Raw genomic sequence first — 19497 nt, 5'->3', positions numbered from 1 at the left:
GTCTTTTAACTTGGTTGCATAAAAGGAAACAAAGTATGTCTTGAGGGTCTAAAAATCTATTTAGTAGTCATGGCTGTAAACTCATACATGGGGCTTTGGGATGGAGTGAAAACCACCGTCACCTGGCGTGGACGCTGCATGGTATTTTTAGCGTGGTGGCCTGCTCGTGCCTTGAACTCTATCTGCAGTGTGAGCAACAGCTGTGCATTTGAGAAATGTGGACAGGTCAGCTTGCTCCTCCAGGGGCCTGCAGGCGTCCGGGTGAGGGGCCTGGGATGAGGCCACATCAGTGGGAAGGAGCTTGGTGTCAGCAGATATGTCTGCCTCTACAGGCCCGCAAGCCAGCCAGAACCCAGTTTTCCTTTGGTCATCTAATGCCAGAAAAAACCTGTTTCTTAGAGATTCTCATAATTTATATTAATGAACCATTTGACCGTACATAAAATGTTATAAATGCATGAGGCTTTACAACTTGGCAGATGTGTAACTCACATGTCGTTGTATCAAACTGTTGAAGATATTTGTTTCACTTGAAGGTTTTTAGCATTTTATGTGCAAAGCAAATGCCAGTAGCATTTTGCAGGAGTATTTTGGAATTTTAAACACAGTGGGATAGTGCTGGGTCTCTGGGATACTGGTGAGGTGGACGTGACCTCAAGCTCTTGTAGCTTGCAAGCAGGATTGCTAAATTGTCACAACTGCAGTGCTGGAAAGTCAAAGTGGATTTCTGTAAATGAGGTATTAGTGCAATAAGGAACAGATGAGTGCCCGTGGAGGGCAGTTTCTGAGCCTCCCAGACACCCCAGGAGGAAGCGGGGGACGGGGGCAGTTACCCACCAGAACCTGGACGGTGAAGCTGGGTTTGCTGGTGGCCCTGCTTGGCAGGTCATTACGTGCAATAAGAAACAGGTGAGTGCCCTTGAGAGCGGTTTTTCAGCCCCCTTCAGAACCGCAAGTGGAAGACGCTCCAAGGTGGGGGGTGGGGGTTCGGTTAATCCACAGGAGCCTGGATGGTGGAGCTGGGTTTGCTGGTGGTCCTGCGTGGCAGGTCATTACATGCAATAAGGAACAGGTGACTGCCCTTGAGGGCGGTTTCTCGGCCTGCTTCGGAACTGCAAGTGGAAGACGCCCCAAAGTGAGGGGGGGCTGGTGGTCGGTTATCCAGTGGGGCCGGATTTGCTGGTGGCCGCTGCGTGGCAGGTCACGGCGTGGAGCGATGGGAGGGGAGTGGAGTGGGTATAGAGGATGCACCCTCCACAGCTACTGCTGGGAGTTGGCTCTGGTAGCAGAAGGGGCATAGATAGAGGGATTCCCATCAGGGGCAACACGACTGGGGTCCCACGTGTGGTGGATGCCGAGGTGTGGCTATATGTAATCTCAGTCTGCACAGCCGTCCTGGTGAGTGGGTTCAGTTACCTTCCCATCTCACATTTGAGAAATCTCGGGGGTTCACATCACAGCTAGGTGGGTTGGAACTAATGTCTCAGGCAGGACGTTGGCCCCAGAGCCCAGATCTTACCCGCCCCCGCTCTTTTCAGTCCACCAAGCTTGTAGAGAGGGTTGTGTGGTGGTGGGTGGCGGCTGAGAAACCAACACAGTAGAAGGCGGGGAGGAACTAAACCAGGCAGGAGACACAGGCAGTGCTTGGGAGGTCTGCACGGGGTGTGGGTGTGGGAGACACCTCTGGGCCAGTGAACCCCGTTCTGTGCTCCTGGCTTGCCCAACCTTGGCCCTCAGCCACATGCTGCGTGCTTTAGGTGAAATCTCAGTCGCTCGTGTGGTGCGGGCATCTTTTCTCCCTGGCTTTGCCTCTCTTTAAATCACGGAGTCTCAGTGGGGATGGCGGGGCGGATGGTGGTCCATGGAATTTGCCCTCCACCTCCCCATCCTTGTCCTGTCCTGTCTGGCCTGTTACCTGAATCTGTGTCTCTTCAGAGCCTGCAAATGAGTGGAGGCCACGACAGCCTCTCGCTGACCGACCTCTCAAACTTTTATTCATCAGAATAGTGTTAAATGCCGATTCCTAGGCACCCCCATTGGACTCTACGCCTGCCTAGCATGGGTACTTTGGGGGAAGGTACAGAGGATTGCTGGGCTGTTCCAGGGGGGAATTTGCATTGTTGAATGTCTATTGTGTTCCTTCCAGCACTCTACTTTCCACGCACACCTGGCATTAAACCTGGAAGACCTCTGGGTGCTGTGCTGGTGAGGAAGCCCCGGCTGGACGAGGGGCTGCTGGGGCTCGGACTTGATTCCTGGGCTGGGGGCTGCGGGCTTATTCTCTTCAGTGGGTCTGCTGATGGGATGCCCTGAGAAGTCCTGCTGTGCACTCAGGGGAAGGTGCAGAGACAGGCTCAGAAAAGACAGACCATGGATTTAAAAATTCCTACTGGAAAATCTTTTATGAGCAAAGTAATTTGCATCTAACTGAAGACAATCATTGCTTGAATAATTGGTTTGTTTACAAAGTTGGTCCTATGAACAGATTAAAGTTTTCATTCATGCCTTATCTATAATGTGAATAGGAGCTATTACCGCAACTTAAATTAGCTTTAAATTTCGTATCAGATTGCAGTCCAGATTACAAACGGCTGCTTGATAATCTAATTGATAAAACGGAGGAATTTAGTGCTTGGAACTCGGAGTGAAGGGAACAGAATTGCTTTGGTTTCTCAAAAGGGTGTTGACTGAGTGGTGACCTGGGGTGAAGAGAAGTGGCTAGAGTCATTACACTCGAGGAGATGATCTGCCCCCGCCTTTCTCAGCTGTCTTCTGGACAAAACAAAGGGTGATAAATGGAAAAAATTCAGCACTGAGTTCGTCTATGCCCTGAGCTTCTCATACAGTCATTAATGGGCTGTATCTGTGAAGCCTCCATACAGGCACAAAGGAATTAGGCTAGAGTAAGGCGGCCGGCGACCTCTGGCGTCTGGACCGCGTGTCACTTCCTAAAGCCCTATTGGGTGAAATGACAGTGGCAATGTCGTTGTTCGGAGGAGTGTAATCTCACGTATGAGATGCAGATTTTAAATGATGCAGATTTTAAACACCAAAGTCAGGAAGCTTGGTGGGAGTGGCTGTCTTCCAAGTGGTTTTCTGTGCTGCCATGGATGAGGCGTGGATGTGTCATCTGTTGGTGAGATCCACTGGTGAAGGGGCTAAGCAAACCATGGAGGTCGGGGGTGTGAAGCTGCATCTCTTCTGGCATCCCAAGGAAATACATCTTGTAAAACTTGTGAATTTGACCCTGACCCTAACCCCAACCCTGAGTGTTGAAGTCTGGTGCAGTGTCTTGAGCCCTCTTCTGCATTGAGGGTGAGTGACTGTAAATGACCGATTCCTCAGTGGTGAAAGTTCAAATGTAGCAAATGTAGCTTCCCTGAGGAAGCCAGACCTCGGTCACCCGTATCTCCATTGTAAACACTGCGGCCCCTACGCGGGTGGCTGCAAGTTTCCAGGCCTTCCTTGGAGAAGCAGCCGTGAGGTGCTTGATGATTTGATAACACCAGCCACCTTCTGTCTTCTGTCTAATCACGGTACAAATGATTCTCCTACAAGGAAATGGATCTGGTTTCTTCCTGATCGTTGGAAGAAGCAGCCTGCCTAGGGACTCCACTGTCCTCTGCACTTTCACAGCGTAAGCCTGTGTCTGTCTCCAAGGAGTGTCACGTGTGTCGTGGGAATCGCTTCCTTAATTCTTCCTGCTTTTGATAGCTCGGGTAGCTCTGCCAGTTTCAGCCGGGATGAGCAGCGGGTGGTCTGTGGCTGCTGTGGGACTAGGGCTTGGGGGTGCATCATCACATCCGGTGGCCTGTCCAGGTGGGCATCATTGTCTTTTGCCTGTTGCCTGAGGCAGCTGTGATGCCATGGGGGTCATGCTTGTCAGGGCCAACCCAGTTCTTCCCGTGTACACCTCTCCTGCTGGAGTGCCTTTCCTTATGATGACTTGTTGAATTAACGTGGAGAATGCAGAGAGGCTCTGGGCCTCTCTCTCTCCCATTCTTACTCCCTGGAGCTGTGAAGCCCGAGAAGGGAGCCCATAGCCAGAGGCTCCTTTAAATTGAATTAGAATAAAGATTTGATTACATAGCTAAACACATTTGAAAAGAACTTCACAGATTAAATTCCAGATTCAACCCTTCAGGCCCAGTGGCCACGTTTCGGGGCTCAGCAGCTGTAGGTGGCTGTTGTCTTTCTGTGTTGGCTGAGCAGATTGGGGCGTTTCCAGTTCAGCAGGCAACTCTCTTGCATGGCTCTGCCTGTGGTGAGGGCACCTAGGCTGGAGAGCCTCGTGGGGATCCCTTAGGCTTCCGGCTGCAGCCAGGCTGCACGGTTCCTGTGCCCCGGGTCCTCTGCAGGCCCAGATGGATCCCACCACAGAGCCAGCACTGCTAGACTTGGGTACTGTGTGCAGACAGCAGAGGGTCACGTCCGGGCCTTGCAGGGGCTGGGGTGACTGGCCTCCTTGGCCAGGCTTCTGTTTCCGAGTTTTCAGGGGAAATGCATCCACCATCCACCATCCACACCGTGCACCAGAGGAAAACTGCAGGCTTCTCTGTGGATGGTGAATTGAGATCATGCAGAGTGACTAGGTTTGGGCTCCTGACCAGCGTGGAACCTGATACCTTTAGGTGGAACCTGACATGCCTCCATGTGTACATGGCAAAGAGAATGCAGCATTGTCAGCTTGAATCCAGATGTGCTCCCATTTTGAGGTGGAAGGTTCTGGGAGTATTGGCCATTGGTGATTGTGCTGCCGTGGAGGACTTTGAATGCAGGCACTGGTTTGGGATAACCCTGGTTTCCTGGTCCTGTATGTGGGCATCCCTGAATATCCCGGACTGGAGGAAGGCAGGGCAGATGGGAGGGTGACAAGAGGTGTCAGGTGTTTCCAGCTTTGGGGACTGATGCCATCAGATGGCCGAGATCAGGATGGTGGTGGCCAGGGACCAAAGCAGGGGTGCGTGGAAATGCCATGTTCCTCGGAGCATTGGGAGGACCTCATGAACTCTATTCCTGGGCAACAGTTCTTCCATTCTCAGGAATCTGTGCCATTGTAATTGAGTAGCAAATTCTGTAATTGCTCTAATTACTTACTGTTAAGTCCCCATGCCAATTACCATAAATTAGCAACAGTGATAACAGTTTGTCTGGTCAAACCTTACCAAGAAAAACCAGTGGACCTAGTTTTAGTTGCCTCCAGTTCCCTCCAAATCAGATTCCTTAGCGGCTTGTGTCCCCACACTTGCTGCAGTTCCTCCTGGGCCTGGCAGGCACATTCCAGACATTCACATCTCAGCTCAGATGCAGGCGTGCACATTATTTATAGAAAATCGCACTGCGCTGTGATCGGCTTGAGCTGACGTTCTCTAGGTGGGAGGTGGAGGTTCAAAAGTTCTAATGGGATGAAATTAGAAATATGAATTTTAAAAATTCACGTGTTATGAACTCTGTTCAGTGATTTTCTCTGAAATGAGAGACTATTTGCAGATGAGGCAGTCAGCCTGCAGCTCTCCTTAAATCTGTCCTAGACCTCGATGCCGTCCTTCGGCCTCTTCCTGGGTGTGGGGTGCTCTGCTTGAAGCAAAACCAAAGGAAAGAACGTGGTCTGCATCACTACTGCAGCCAGCTCAACGCGCACACCCACTAGGAGGGGCGTTTGATCACTTAACATTTTAAATGCATTTAACATTCAACCAGCAAGTCAGCCAGTGCTTTCTGTAAGCAAGCTGCCTGGCTCATGGGAACCTGACACTTGACTTTTTGGAAGAGAGTACTTGTTTCTGTGGAGTCTCAATATTTGTCTCATTTCTTGAGACTCTGCTCAAAGTGATGAACGTGAGTAAATTAGCACTTTTTTTTTTTTTTTTTTTTTTTTTGTAAATTGGGCCACAGAGCTCTCTAAGCACAGTCAGGGGAGTAAACGGCTATGAAAGATGCAGCCTGATGTGAGCCACGGCCAGGCACTGTGGAACCTGGGATCCCATCTCCAGCCTTTCAAAGGACACAGACGAATATAAATTGCAGATGGGAGAGTTCATAATTTGGGCATCTCTGTTCTTTTGAAATCAAAGTGCAAAGAAAAAGTTTTGCCTTGAGGTCTTAACCCATACTTGTTTTTCTCCTGAGGTTTTAAGATTTTCTTAACTGCTTTTCTCTCCCCCAATTCTTGAGGAAGTTCTATTTTCATATCTTCTTAAAAGATATGGTTAAATTCAACACTGAAATATAAAAACATGCTTTCATATTTTTCTTTAAACTGATGTATCTGACATTGGTGAAGAACTAACTGGGAGTATTGGTTTATTTTTATTTTTTTGAGACAGTCTTGCTGTGTTGCCCAGGCTGGAATGCAGTGGCACGATCTTGGCTCACTGCAGCCTCACCTCTTGGTTCACGCCATTCTCCTGCCTCAGCCTCCTGAGTAGCTGGGATTATAAGTGCCTGCCACCATGGCTGGTTCATTTTTGTATTAGTAGAGACGGGGTTTCAACATGTTGGCCAGGCTGGTCTTGAACTCCTGACCTCAGGTGATTCGCTCACCTTGGCCTCCCAAAGTGCTGGGATTACAGGCACGAGCCACCACACTCGGCCTGGGATATTCTTGATTATAATTGTAACATATCCCTTTAATAAAAACAAAACAGAACAACAACAACAACAAAACAGCTGTCTGAAAAGTCTCGAAATTAAAGAGCTCACTTGGACAGGGATTTGGACACCAGTTGAATGGCCCAGCACACCATAGTTACATGGGCCACTCGGCCTGTTAGGTCCTTAGGGTATTTGAAGTCATATGGATATTTGCATTTCTGCCTCTGGATATCGTGTTAGTATTCGGCTAGTGTTTGAGGGCCAGGCTCAGATCCGGGAAAACAAGAGCCCCTGCCCTCACGGCACTTCTCTTTCATGTGTGTGTGTTAGGAAAATAGAAAGCATAAGATATTTTTTTCAATGAGCTGGGAAGATGGAAAAACAAGCTTAAGATGTTGACTTGTTCAGAAGAAGGGAAGTGCAAGGAACACTCAGCTTTGTTGCTGCTGAAGGAGGCCCCTGGTGGAGGCTGTTTCAGAGGTGGGGTTTCTCTGAGAAAGGTGGTAAGAGGCAAATAGGATGCCCCATCTGGTTTGCCAGAGATGGGGAAAGTTAGTATCCCCAAAACAGCTTCAGCATTCTGGCAAAGCTTTGGAAAACCAGCTACGGTGTAGGACCTTGTTGGCCGCTGGGTAGAAGGAAAACATTGCTGGTCCTGAGGACTGTACTGTTGTTCCACTGCTATAAAGAACTATCTGAGGCTGGGTAATAAGGAAAAAAAATGTTTAATCGGCATACAGTTCTGTGGGTTGTACAGGCTTCTACATCTGGGGAAACTTACAATCAGAGTGGAAGGTGAAGGGGAGGCCGGCATGTCTTCACATGGCTGGAAGGGGAGAGAGAGTGAAGGGGAAGGTGCCATGCACTTCCAAACAACCAGATCTCAGGAGAACGATCATGAGGACAGCACTTGGGGGATTGTGCTAAACCATTAGAAACCACCCCCATGAGTCAATCACCTCCCACCAGGGCTCACCTCCAACATAGGGTTAGAGTTCAGCATGAGATTTGGGTGGGGACACACAGCCACACCATGTCAGGCTTCCCATTCTTCTCCTGCACGTGCTTCGCAAATGGTTCTGTCATTGGTTTTTGTTTCTGTTGATACATAATATACGTACATATTTTCAGAGTGCATGTGATACCTTGATTCACCCCTATATTGATGAAATCTGTGTACTTGGGATGTCTTTCACTTTAAATAGTTTCTTTTCCTTGTGCTGGTTATGTTAAGTTATTCTCTCCGAGCTGTTTTGAAATACACAGTAGATGACCCACTGCCATCCCCCTGCTGATTTATCAATAGTAGGTCTCGTGTTCCCATTAGGCTGTGTGTTTGTGCACATTACCAGCCTCTGCCCATCCTGCTTATGAGTGGGCTCTGCTGGGCCCTGTTGACCACCTACTTTTGGCCTCCATGAGATCTGCTCTCAGCTCCTGCTTATGAGTGAGAACATGCGCCGTTTCCTTGCTTGACTCGTTTGCTTAACGTAATGTCCTCCAACTCCATCCATGCTGCCGCGGATGACAGGGCTCTCCGCTGTGTGGTGGAGTATTGCTCCTGTGTGTGTTCGGGCCACGTTCCCTTCATCCCCTGTTGACGGGCACTCAGGTGATTCCAGACCTTGGCTACTGTGGATGGAAGCTGAGAGCAGTCACTGGCTTTATACTCGGGGGACGTGAGCCACTTTGATGTTCTCAAGCAGCCTATCCCCAAAGCCCTCCGTAGAATGCCGCATTCGTTTGTACTCATGGCTTCTTCCACTAGGATGAACAGCTGGGAAGGGGCTTTGAGTGAATGCTTGGGTTTCTGTCTTTAATTGGTACCCAGCTACACTGGCCAAGTAGGGGTCCCAGTGGCCCTGGACACTACCTCACATAAGGTCCAAAGATGCAGTTAGGTTCTTTTTTTAACTTAAAAAAAAAAAATGCTTTTGACCTGGGTAAGCTATGGCATTATCAGTTAGAGTTTTTCATATTGGAAAGGTGTATATTTTATTTTCTAAGAAGGAAAGAAATCCTGTTAAATACTCTAACCACAGATTAAATCATGTCAAGGAAAGAGGTACTATTTTGGGGGAAAATTACCCCTTCATGTCAAAGATCAAGGAGATGACTTACATTGTTTAATTGAGTTAATTATGAAATCTTAAGTGGTTTTAAGAAGATGAGCTGTGGATCCTACAAGACATGAGACTGATACTGATTTAATGTTAGTCAGCCCTGACAGAATGTGGCTAATATTTAAAGCTTGCTCCAGTATTGCTTGATAGATTGTAAGTTAATGTAAAGATCTGTTTGACGCTTTTATTTTACAAAATATTATTGAGAAAAAGTTTGACAGCCAAGGAACGGCCTTCAACCAATTTCTTCCTAATTTCTGTCACCAGAAAATTTTGTCCTGTTAATTCCAGAATTTACTTTTGGAAAGTTCCCATAAGGAGAGCAGAGGTATTGGTGGTTGAATGGTGACTTGAATTTAGGTGAAGATCGTTAAATATTTCATAGGCATGTTTGTCTTGGTGGTTTTAGCAATTTTATATTAAACTTAGAACTGTGAGTCAAACCAAATCTGTTCTTTTGCTTTTGTGATACTCCTTTGTATGACTATACTGGTAAAGAATGATAAAATGTGTATTGGGTATTTTTTCTGTGTAGATATTAGGATTTTTAGGGGAACAAATTAATCATTCTTCTAATATACACTGTGTGTTGGGTCCTTTGTATATTAGTTGAATCACTCTAATGAGGACCACTTGAAAGTCTGTTTCTATAGCAGATCTTTTATATGTTGACTTGTGTTATGCAAAATCCTTCATCCTCTAAGAAGACTAAGCAATGGGTTGGAGGAAAGATTTAATCACCCATTAGGTCTATTCCGAATGCCCAGAATTGAATGCAAGTACTAATTATGTTTTCGAAGTGGTGTGTGTGTGTAGTGGACTCCTTTTTAGGTCATGGGAGGGAGGTAAAGCGAAGATGAGATTTGCTGATGAACATTTGTGCACATGCTAGTGGAGAAGTCATATGACTTGACTGCACCTGCGTACTCTGATTTTGGTTTCGTTAGTGTCCATAGCCACAAGCCTCAACTGCCTCTGGGACCCACCCTGAGGGGCTGTGGTGAGGGTTATTATAGAGTCGTGCGTCTTAGTGAAGGGCACAAACGGCCTTGTGGGCCTACTTTGGCTTTGTTTGAACGTCTAGATTGTTAAACTAAGTTTCACATTTTGAGGATTATAAATTGTGATTCTTGTCTAAGAAGAGGTTTCTGTTGTCTCTGAAGACAGGAGCCCCAATACAGAGGGTCCCTGGCTCCCAATTGTTACATTTCTGATTTTTTTTTTTCAACCTTGTGATGGTGTGAACTAGTCACACTCAGTGCATTGTTTGGCCCAAGATGGGCTGCCTCTGGATGAACCCGTTGTAAGTTGAAACTATGATGTCAAATGCACTTTCTATTTAGGATATTTTCAGCTTACGCTGGGTTTATTGGAACAGTTTCATCCCATGGTAAGTCAGGGAGCATATGTGCTCATAAAAGTGGAGACGATCTCATAGATACCGTGAGATATAATGTCTCTGATGTTATAGAGATACGATGAAAACAATCAAGTGGGACTTGGAAGCCTTGGAGGGACTCACATGGGCGGCTCCTGGAATGCAATCTTGAGCGCCACTGGCTTCTGGATGTGACATCTGTACCTTCTGCTTAGCCCAGTGTGTTATCGGCTGCTCTCGAGGGCAGAGAGGTCCAGCGTTCCTGTGTTTAGGTATTTGAGCTGCCTTAAGAGGCTAGGTCAATTCTCACTGGTGTCTTCAGGGCTTTAGGCCTTCTGAACAAGCAGGAGGAAGCACGACTTTGTAGAGCTTTGGAAATCTCAACGGACTTCAGGGCCATCCCCTTTGGCAGGAGAGAGCCCCACTGGAGGCGAGCAGGGTGCCGTGCGGGCCTCTGCTGGGCCCAGGCATGTACGGACGTTGTGAGGGCCACAGGACACAGATCGGTCTTGGTTCACAACTGGTGGCGATGGCCACGCAGCATTTCTGCCAGGTACATGAGTGCGGGGACTTGGGTTTTGGGGTGTGCGTCCTGGTTGCCTAGTTGCTTGGAAGACCCCCATTCAGACCCCAGCCTGAGTCACCGTGACAGGCCTCCTGCTTCACACGCCACACGGAAGCCGTGGCGTCGGTCACTGACGTCCACCGGGTGTCAGATGTGCGTGTGTATCTTCCTTGGTCTCGGGATGTGTCTTGTTTTGAGGTTATAGTAAACGTTCTTTACAAGGGGTTTTGGATTTTTTATGTTGTTTGCAAGGAGGCAGCAGGGAGTGCTTGAGCAATGAGATCCCCTTTCCAACCAATACAATTTCAGATCCCAGCAGGTAATTAAGGCAGCGGAGCTGTGGGATCACCTTTGCAACCAATGAGAATTCAGATCCCAGGAGGTAATGACGGCAGCGGGGCGGGTGGCAGAACCCCGAACTGTGGCTGTTTCTGGTGTCTTGCCCCGGGGACAGAGCGCGCTGGGGCCTCCGTGGTCCTCTGTGGGGTGAGTGGAGCGCATGAGCTGGGTGCTGCTGGGCCCTGGCTGGCTCCCCAGCCCGGGGTTTATGCAGGACTCGTTAGACAACTTGGAACCCAGAAAGCAGCACGAGGAGAACAGGATTGTGCCTTTCTGGATCCTTGGTGCTTCCCAGTCTCAGACACTGAGTAGGCTCTGAGGGGTCTCGCCGGGAAGACTTGCACAGTCAGCCCCCAGGATGGAGTGGGGCTGCAGCGGGTCTTGCAGGAGCTGGAAGTGGGGGTGAGTGTCTCGCAAGCGGGACCTTTCAAGTGGGCCCAGCAGGATGCATCTGTGGAAATGGTGCCACCTAACGCAGGGCTGCGGCCAGCAGGACCTGAAAGGCTACAGCGGGCTGTGTTTCTGCTCTCTCTCGAGTCTCTGCACGGTTTTCCTTGGTTTTTGTCTGTTTGGAGGACGCTTCCCCCTTTCTTGCGCTTACCTAGCCTTCTGAGCTTCTTTGTTGAGTATGACAAAGCCCTGAGAAGGCATTTTTATCGCATAATTGTGTTATCCTGGTGGCTGGATAAATGACCTGCAAATGTGGGTGACTCAGTAGCTCTGAGGGTGTTCAATATCCAAGACAGAGGTGGGAAGGAAATGTTCAGGCAGGCGTCAGAGGATCTGTTCTCTGCTTTACACTGGGGCCCTGGTTTGCTGACAGTCTTCACACTCGATCCAAAATGGGGGATAATGAAGTCTCACGGATTCGGCTTCAGCTGAGAGCTGCCTCCAGCACAGTCTTGTGTGAGTAACAGTTTCTATGTTTGGTGCGAAGGGCGGGCGTCAGTCAGTTGATCTTATTTGTGGTGGTGCTTATGGTGGGTTTTCCGTAAGGAATGTAGACTTTATTAGCTTTGGCAAGGGAATCCTGAGTGATAAATTGGAAGAATGTCTCAGGAAATTCTGGAACCTGCAGTGAATCTGGAATCTGTATGAAATTGAGATTTGGATACTCACGATTTCCTAATGCTACCCCGAAACCCAGTAGTTGAGACAGTCGTAGAGCTTCAGTTGTGCTGCCCCGGTTCCCCATTTTAAAAGGAACCCGTTGCTTTCCTCTAGAATGTTCTGAGCTCTGAGTGCTGCCGGCAGAGTGACCAGCTCTCTACATCAGAGGGGAAGCCAGGGCTGCGTTCACGGCGTCGCGGCAGCCGGGAGCTGACCCTGGACCTCAGGCACGTGTGATGCTGACCATTTTCTGTAAACTCCAAGGGTGTAGTGGTCTCCTTGGCCCTTTACAGTCTTCTGAAGCTTTTGATGTGTCTGCACTTTGTAGATTTTTCAGAAGTAGACAGCCTTTTCCCACACCCTTGGGCTGAGTTTCGTCAGAGGCTGGTGTGTGGGAAGCACCACACCCACATTCTGACAGGGAAGACTCTGGTGCCCAACTGAGGTCAGAGTGGAAATTTGTTCTTCCTTCCCTCCAGTCTGGTCCAGCTGCTCCCTGCTTGGCCAGAAGAAAATCATGCTTATTCAAGTCGTAGGCAAACCCCCGAAGTCAAACATTTGTCTTTTTTCTTTTTTTTTTTTTTTTTTTTTGAGACGGAGTCTCGCTCTGTCACCCAGGCTGGAGTGCAGTGGCCGGATCTCAGCTCACTGCAAGCTCCGCCTCCCGGGTTTACGCCATTCTCCGGCCTCAGCCTCCCGAGTAGCTGGGACTACAGGCGCCCGCCACCTCGCCCGGCTAGTTTTTTGTATTTCTTAATAGAGACGGGGTTTCACCGTGTTAGCCAGGATGGTCTCGATCTCCTGACCTCGTGATCCGCCCGTCTCGGCCTCCCAAAGTGCTGGGATTACAGGCTTGAGCCACCGCGCCCGGCCTTGTCTTTTTTCTTTCATATGCCCATTTAGTTTATATGGAATGATAGCTAGAGAAATGCCTTTTAGGGGAAAATTAATTTCCTTAATTACAGAGAACTTTTTGGATAAAAATCAGGAGGCTATTTTGTAATAAGATCTAGTTAAATACTACAGTGGAAAGCTCCTTATATTTGATCTTACACTTGGGCCCTGTGTGCGTGTCCGCATGCTCGTGCTCATGACGCCAGGCGCAGATGTGAACTACAGGCACAGTACATACTTTCTGGTTGCTTCTTTGAACGTCTTATTGCTTGACCTCTCCGACTCAAATGTTGAGTTATGTTGATTCTGTTCAGAATGTTTATCCCTCCGTCTAGGGTCCAGTCGTCTTTCAGGGAGGAACCGTCTTCCTCATCTCTGTCTCCTACAGTATTGTATATTTAATAGTCAAATATTTATAGGTTACATGGGTGACTGATCTGTTCATTAGGAGGAAAACAATGCCAATTTTCACATCATTAGAATGGACTTGTTAAATGATTGTTAGTATAATGAAGTTTCCATGGCAAAAGAGGCTTTGCAGATGTGAGTGTAACGGACAGTGAGATGGGAGAGGACCCTGGGTTGTCCAGGTGGGTCCAGTGTCTTCACATGTGCCTTTTGAGAAGGCAGTACGAGGGTCTGCCTCAGAGGAGGAGACCTGAGGACGAGATAGAGGCCAGAGGGCTGTGGGGGAGAGGACGAGTGTAGGGCAGGGGCAGGGTCCGGAGGGGTGCAGGGCTGAGGCCGGGGCAGTGGTAGGAGGGGTGTGGGGCTGTGAGTCAAGCTGCATGGTGGCTTCTATGAATTGGGAGACTCCAGGCAGGAATACAAGCTACTGACCCCTTGACTTCAGCCCTGGGACTCCTGACTTCCAGGGCTGAGAGGAGGTTTGCATTTGTGGTAATTTGTTGCAGCAGCAATAGGAAGCTAATGCATTGTATCTGTTCTTCACCTCCAAACCTTTGAAAAGTAACCCTGTTGTATTGGCCTTTTGTGTGCCCTAAATTCTAATGAGATGGTTTGTAGGAAATAATGGACACAAACGATGGCAGAACACAAAGTTGGACAGAAGCAGTGTCTTCTGTGGTTCTGTAGTTTGGGTCTGGGAAGTTAGATTTCGGTCAGAGTGTGTGGTCTTGTTCAGCGTATACCTGGAGTACTTGTTCAGAGCTCCTGGGGGAGTGGTCTTTAACACTGTTAGGATTAAAACTCCAAGCACATCAGGGCCAGAGTTCCTGAGTCAGTGTTAGGCGACCTTTGAATAAGAGTTGGCATGTAGAGTCTGCCCACTTTACTAGTATGAAGCAGCAAAATCTTTTTTTTTTTATTTTTTGAGATGGAGTCTCGTTCTGTCACCCAGACTGGAGTACAGTGGCGAGGCCTCGGCTCACTGCAACCTCCGCCGCCTGTGCTCAAGTGAGTCTCCTGCTTCAGCCTCCAAATTGCATGATTTATTTTCCTGTTTTATATACTTAGTATGTGAAAACTCTGCAAACTTTATGAATACAAATGACATGCCAGAACTTAGGAGAATCTGGTATTTTCCCATGCAAATTAGTAGTGATGTGGAATTCCTGGGCTGATTTGGTTTTATAAGACATGGGGCAGATTCTTTGCCTTATTTCTGTGGAACTAACAATTGTTAATCACCCAGCACTCTTACCTCCCCCAACAGCTCAGGTGAGGGGGGTGTTACCCCCACTGTCGTGATGAGAGGCAGGAGACTGAGGCTTAGATGAGCAGGTGACACATTACTGTCCAGCCCCACCCACCCTGTAGTTTCCTGCCATGGCTCAGCTGTCTTCCTGCAAGAAAGGACAGACACCCTGGTGCTGGGTAGAATTCCTTGTGAACCCCTTTCCATCCTCCAGGGAGTTCTTGCTTTACAGTGGTGGCTCATGGGGAGTCCTCTGGCCCACTGAGAAAGTGACTCATGTTGTGACATTACTGTCTCTGTCCGGCTGCTGTCGATTGGGTGATTTGTAAAGAGACATTTATTGCTCACAGCTCTGGAAGCTGGAAAGTCCAAGGTCAAGGCAGTCCAAGGTCAAGGCACCTGCACATCTGGTGCCCCAGGGCCTGTGGCTCACAGACGGCAGCATCTCAACAGGTGTTGCGTGGCAGCGGTCGTCTCGTCAGAACTCACGTGGTGGAGGAGCAGGAGGGCTCCTCTAGGCCTCCCAACAAGGACACCAACCCCAGTCCTGAGAGCAGGACTTCCCAAAGGCCCCACCTCTTAATGTATCCCTTCGGAGATGGTTTCAGCATGAGGTTTTGGGGACATTCAGGCCAGAGCCATTGCTCTGCTGTGGTGTTAGGGCTGCATGGCATCATTACTGCAGCAGAGCCACAGCTTCTTATCTGCATTTGCTGCAGGAGGAAGACGCAGGTGCCTGTGCAAGTTGGGGTTCGGTGCAAGAAGTGGAGACTCTGGGAATCTTAGCAGGAGGAACTTAAGGGCTTTGAGAACTGACACTTTAGGACTGTAGTTTTCTTCAGACTGTAAAAACCTTGGTGTGTGACAATACTGAACATTGCCTGAGCCCTGTGATCCTGTAAAACAGTGATTGTTAAGACATTCCCCCTCCCCACAACTGCGCCCCCACTTTTACTGCAAGAAGCCCCTTCCCATGTGGCTTAGGCTGACTGGCGGATGACCGTTTACCGAGGACAAGACCAGATACAGGCCTTCAAACCCCCCTTCTCTGCCTTATAAGTGATTAGCTAAACTGCCTGTTCCCACTGATCAATCACTTCCCACCTTGAAATGGTTCTTCGTGGTGCAGTTGCGACTAGGGGGGTGGACTTGTCTTTGACTGTCGCCTTCCACAGAGGACAGTTAGGGTGGGCAGGAAAGAATTCTCTGCTACAGGACTGCATTCCTGGCTGTTTCCAGAAGTGGGAATTCTGGTGCCGTGGAGTCTGCGAATGGATTTCTAGTGTCCCAGCTTCAGGTGGAGTTGAAATTGAGTGAGGCAACCCACCACACCCATCTGGAGCCAGGAACTAGAGCCATTTTTAAAGTGGCAGTTTCTCCATAAGATTACCCAAAAAATGCGCTCAGCACGTTTCTTTCTTTCTCATATGCATTTGGCCATCTAAAATGGGAATGGTGTTTTTTTGGAGCATGGATGTAGTTTTAAATTTTGAGTATTGTAAACCTTAATGTAGCTTCTTAAAATGTTTGCCTGATTATCTGGAGATTTACTAAACCTTTGGAGTGGTAATAATGAGTTGATCTATATGACTTTGCTTTCTAGGATGCAATGAAAGTACTCTAATTAAAACCTCTGCAGTTGGGTCAGCAGGCGATTGGCCAAAACAAATTCTGCTTTTTGGGTTTCTTTAACCAAACAAGGGAGTAGAGTGTAGGCTGAAGTGGCAAATTCATTTCAGAGCACGCCAGAGCCCTCAATGATTCAGCAGCCTTCTCAGGTGAACGTGTAACGTGCCGTGAGTCTTGGCAAGCCTGGCTACTGAAGTGTGCACGTGACACCACAGAGCCACACCTAGGAAGATGTGGTTTCTGTAACAAGCTTTGGAAAACCAAAGTTCAACTAAATTATCCAACTTTGTTACAGAAAAAGCTTAGACCAGATGGCCAAAGACCTGATTGTTTCATGGTTGAGACATGGTTATAAAATCGCCCTTACTTGGTGCCAATCAGTGTTGGTCCACAGTGATACTCCTCCAACCTCACTGAATAGTTTGGAGACTGATATGAGACTGTGAAAATCTCCTTAAGGTGAAAAGGGCTCTGGGGCACCCGGGAATATCCGCACACCCGTGGCCATTCCCCTATAAGGTGGAGAGGACGGCTGGGTCACGCGGGAGCATCAGCACACCCGTGGCCGTCCTCTTTAAGACGGAAAGGGCTGCTGGGGTGCCCCGCAATATCTGCACACCCGCGGCCATTGTGGCTGTCCCCCTTTCTGCTCAGTCACCTCTGTGTTCCCGCATTCAGGCTTTGGGACACTCATGAACAGCTCATCCCCTGGGCTGGTGAGGAAGGAGTGGGAGGTTGTTCTGAGGCTCTGTCACTGTCTGCCCTGTCATGAGCTGGGCAAGGCAGTGGCAGTGACCCTGGAGGAGTCTGGTCAGTGAGGGCTCCGGCAGGAAGTGCTGAGGCTTGAGGTGACTCTGCCAGTCGTAACCAAGTGTCTTCCCTCTTATTTCCATGATTCCTTCTAGTTCTGCACCTTGCACTGCAGAGTCTCTGTGTATCTATAAATACACATGAGTTACGATACAGGTGTCTCTTTCCCCTCTGTCTGCGGCTGGGCCCAGGGAGTGAAGTGCAAGACCCCCTTACTGCTGGATGCCCACCAGCACGAGGCACTGCCTGCCCTGCTGACGAATGCCTACAGCGAGTCCTGGAAGCCGCCTCCTGAGCACCTGGCCTGTTGACGGTGTATACGGGAGACAACGGAGCTCCCCTTGCCCCACCCTGAGCAGAGACTGGGGAGGCGGCGGCAGCACTGCCCCCATGGTGCATCCTTGGTGCATGGAGGAAAGTCTGTTCATGCTTAAAACACAGCCCATCCTCTCAAAAGCAGGATGACAACCACATTTACTTCTGGAATCTTAAAAAAGGGCCCGTCTCTTTGAGAGAAGAACATGGCATGTATGTGTGTACCTCCTTTGTTTTTTTTTTTTTTTTGAGACAGTTTCCCTCTGTCACCCAGGCTGGAGTGCGGTGGTGAGATCTCAGCTCACTGCAAGCTCTGCCTCCCGGGTTCATGCAATTCTCCAGCCTCAGCCTCCCGAGTAGCTGGGACTACAGGCACCCGCCACCACGCCTGGCTAATTGTTTGTATTTTTAGTAGAGACGGGGTTTCACCGTGTTAGCCAGGATGGTCTCGGTTTCCTGACCTCGTGATCTGCCAACCTCGGCCTCCCAAAGTGCTGGGATTATAGGTGTGAGCCACCACGCCGGGCCGTATGTGTGTACCTCTTTACAAGTCTTGCCTGACCTTCGCATTTAAAAATTACTGAAAAACTTAAGGATGTAACTGACAAGAACTTTATAGGTTTCTCCAAGTAAAAATTTGGAAAAGTTAAGTGAACCCATAATGTGTTTTATTTCTATGAGTCCCACACTTGGATTTTTAAATGTGGGCAAAACATCTGTATGTTCTTCAGCCTGATTTCCGTGGAATCGTGAATGAAACGTGCTGAAGTTGCCGTGCGGATTTTGTTATGTGGCGGTGACAAGTGGGGCTGGTCATTAAACAACTGGAGGAACCCTGTCCTTTCTGTGCTCCTGTTGGACACTAGGCACGTGCTTGGGTGTTTTCTGCGTGTGTGGACAAGATGACGACAGAATTTCCAGATTCACACGGTGGTATCTTCTCCCTTTTCTGTTAAAACGTGTCTTCTGCTGCTTCTACATAGACCAAGTGTTTCTTTCTCTCGCCTGTCTACATAAACGCTGTTTAACAAAAACCGTATTGTAGACATGTGAAGCTGAATTCCACATGATCAAGCAGATAGAGATGACTGAGTATACTGTTTTGTGGAAGGAAGGTTTAAAATGATTTTTAGCTTTTTCCCTGAAATAGGGAATACTTTTAACTTTTTCCCTGAGATAGGGAATAATGAAATGGGAAAATAATTAAATTTTCCCATATAATTGTTAGATTATATTTAATTATTAGATTATTCATGTATTGCAAGGGAAAAAGGAACTAGATCACCCCATGTACCCAAATGAAAATTTAAAGCGTATCGGCGAGTTCATTTGAACTCCTTTAATTTGTTTTTGTTTGTTTGTTTTTGACAGTCTCACTCTGTTTCTCAGGCTGGGTGCAGTAGTGCAATGACAGCTCACTGCAACCCCAACTTTCTAGGCTCAAGTGATTCTCCTGCGTCAGCCTCCCCAACTGCTGGGATTTACAGGCGTTAACCACCACACACAGCTTATCACCTCTTGGAGACTAGCTTTGAGTTTGGGCATTCACTGAACTATATTTTAGTTAATTCTCAAAGTTTGTCACTGTTTATCTTTAATTTGCTAAAAATCTACATGTATTGTAAAATGCGTTACATTTCCTTAGCATTCACGGATTCCCTGTTAGTGGGGCAGAGACACAGAAGGGCAGAAGGCGTTCGGACATCATCAGGGTTGCAGTTGAGTCCTTGCCCCGAACACACTGGAGCTCTGGGCTCTGTGGTCCCACGGGGGTCCTCTGTCCACTGAGGGGGACGGGTTACCTGGAAGGTCCCTCCAGCCTCTGCAATTTTGCCCTTTTCAGGTTAACATCTCATCATTGTCCTGGACAGCACTGCCTTTCGTTCACTGATCCACGAGTGAACAGCTGGTCAGTGGCCAGTGCTGCTTCCTTCAGCTGGGAGGTGGTGATGTGATAACACTTCCGTGGAATTTGGTTCTTGGTGTATTAAGGGTTCAGTTGTATGTTTATTTTTAATCTGCACCTCTGAATTGGTCTTTTGATTGCAAAGAGATTGCTTACTGGATTTGTTTCTGAATATTT

This window comes from Macaca mulatta, chromosome 12 (assembly GCF_049350105.2).
Source record: "Macaca mulatta isolate MMU2019108-1 chromosome 12, T2T-MMU8v2.0, whole genome shotgun sequence".
In the NCBI taxonomy this organism is placed as follows: domain Eukaryota; kingdom Metazoa; phylum Chordata; class Mammalia; order Primates; family Cercopithecidae; genus Macaca; species Macaca mulatta.
This window is presented reverse-complemented; position numbering follows the sequence as displayed.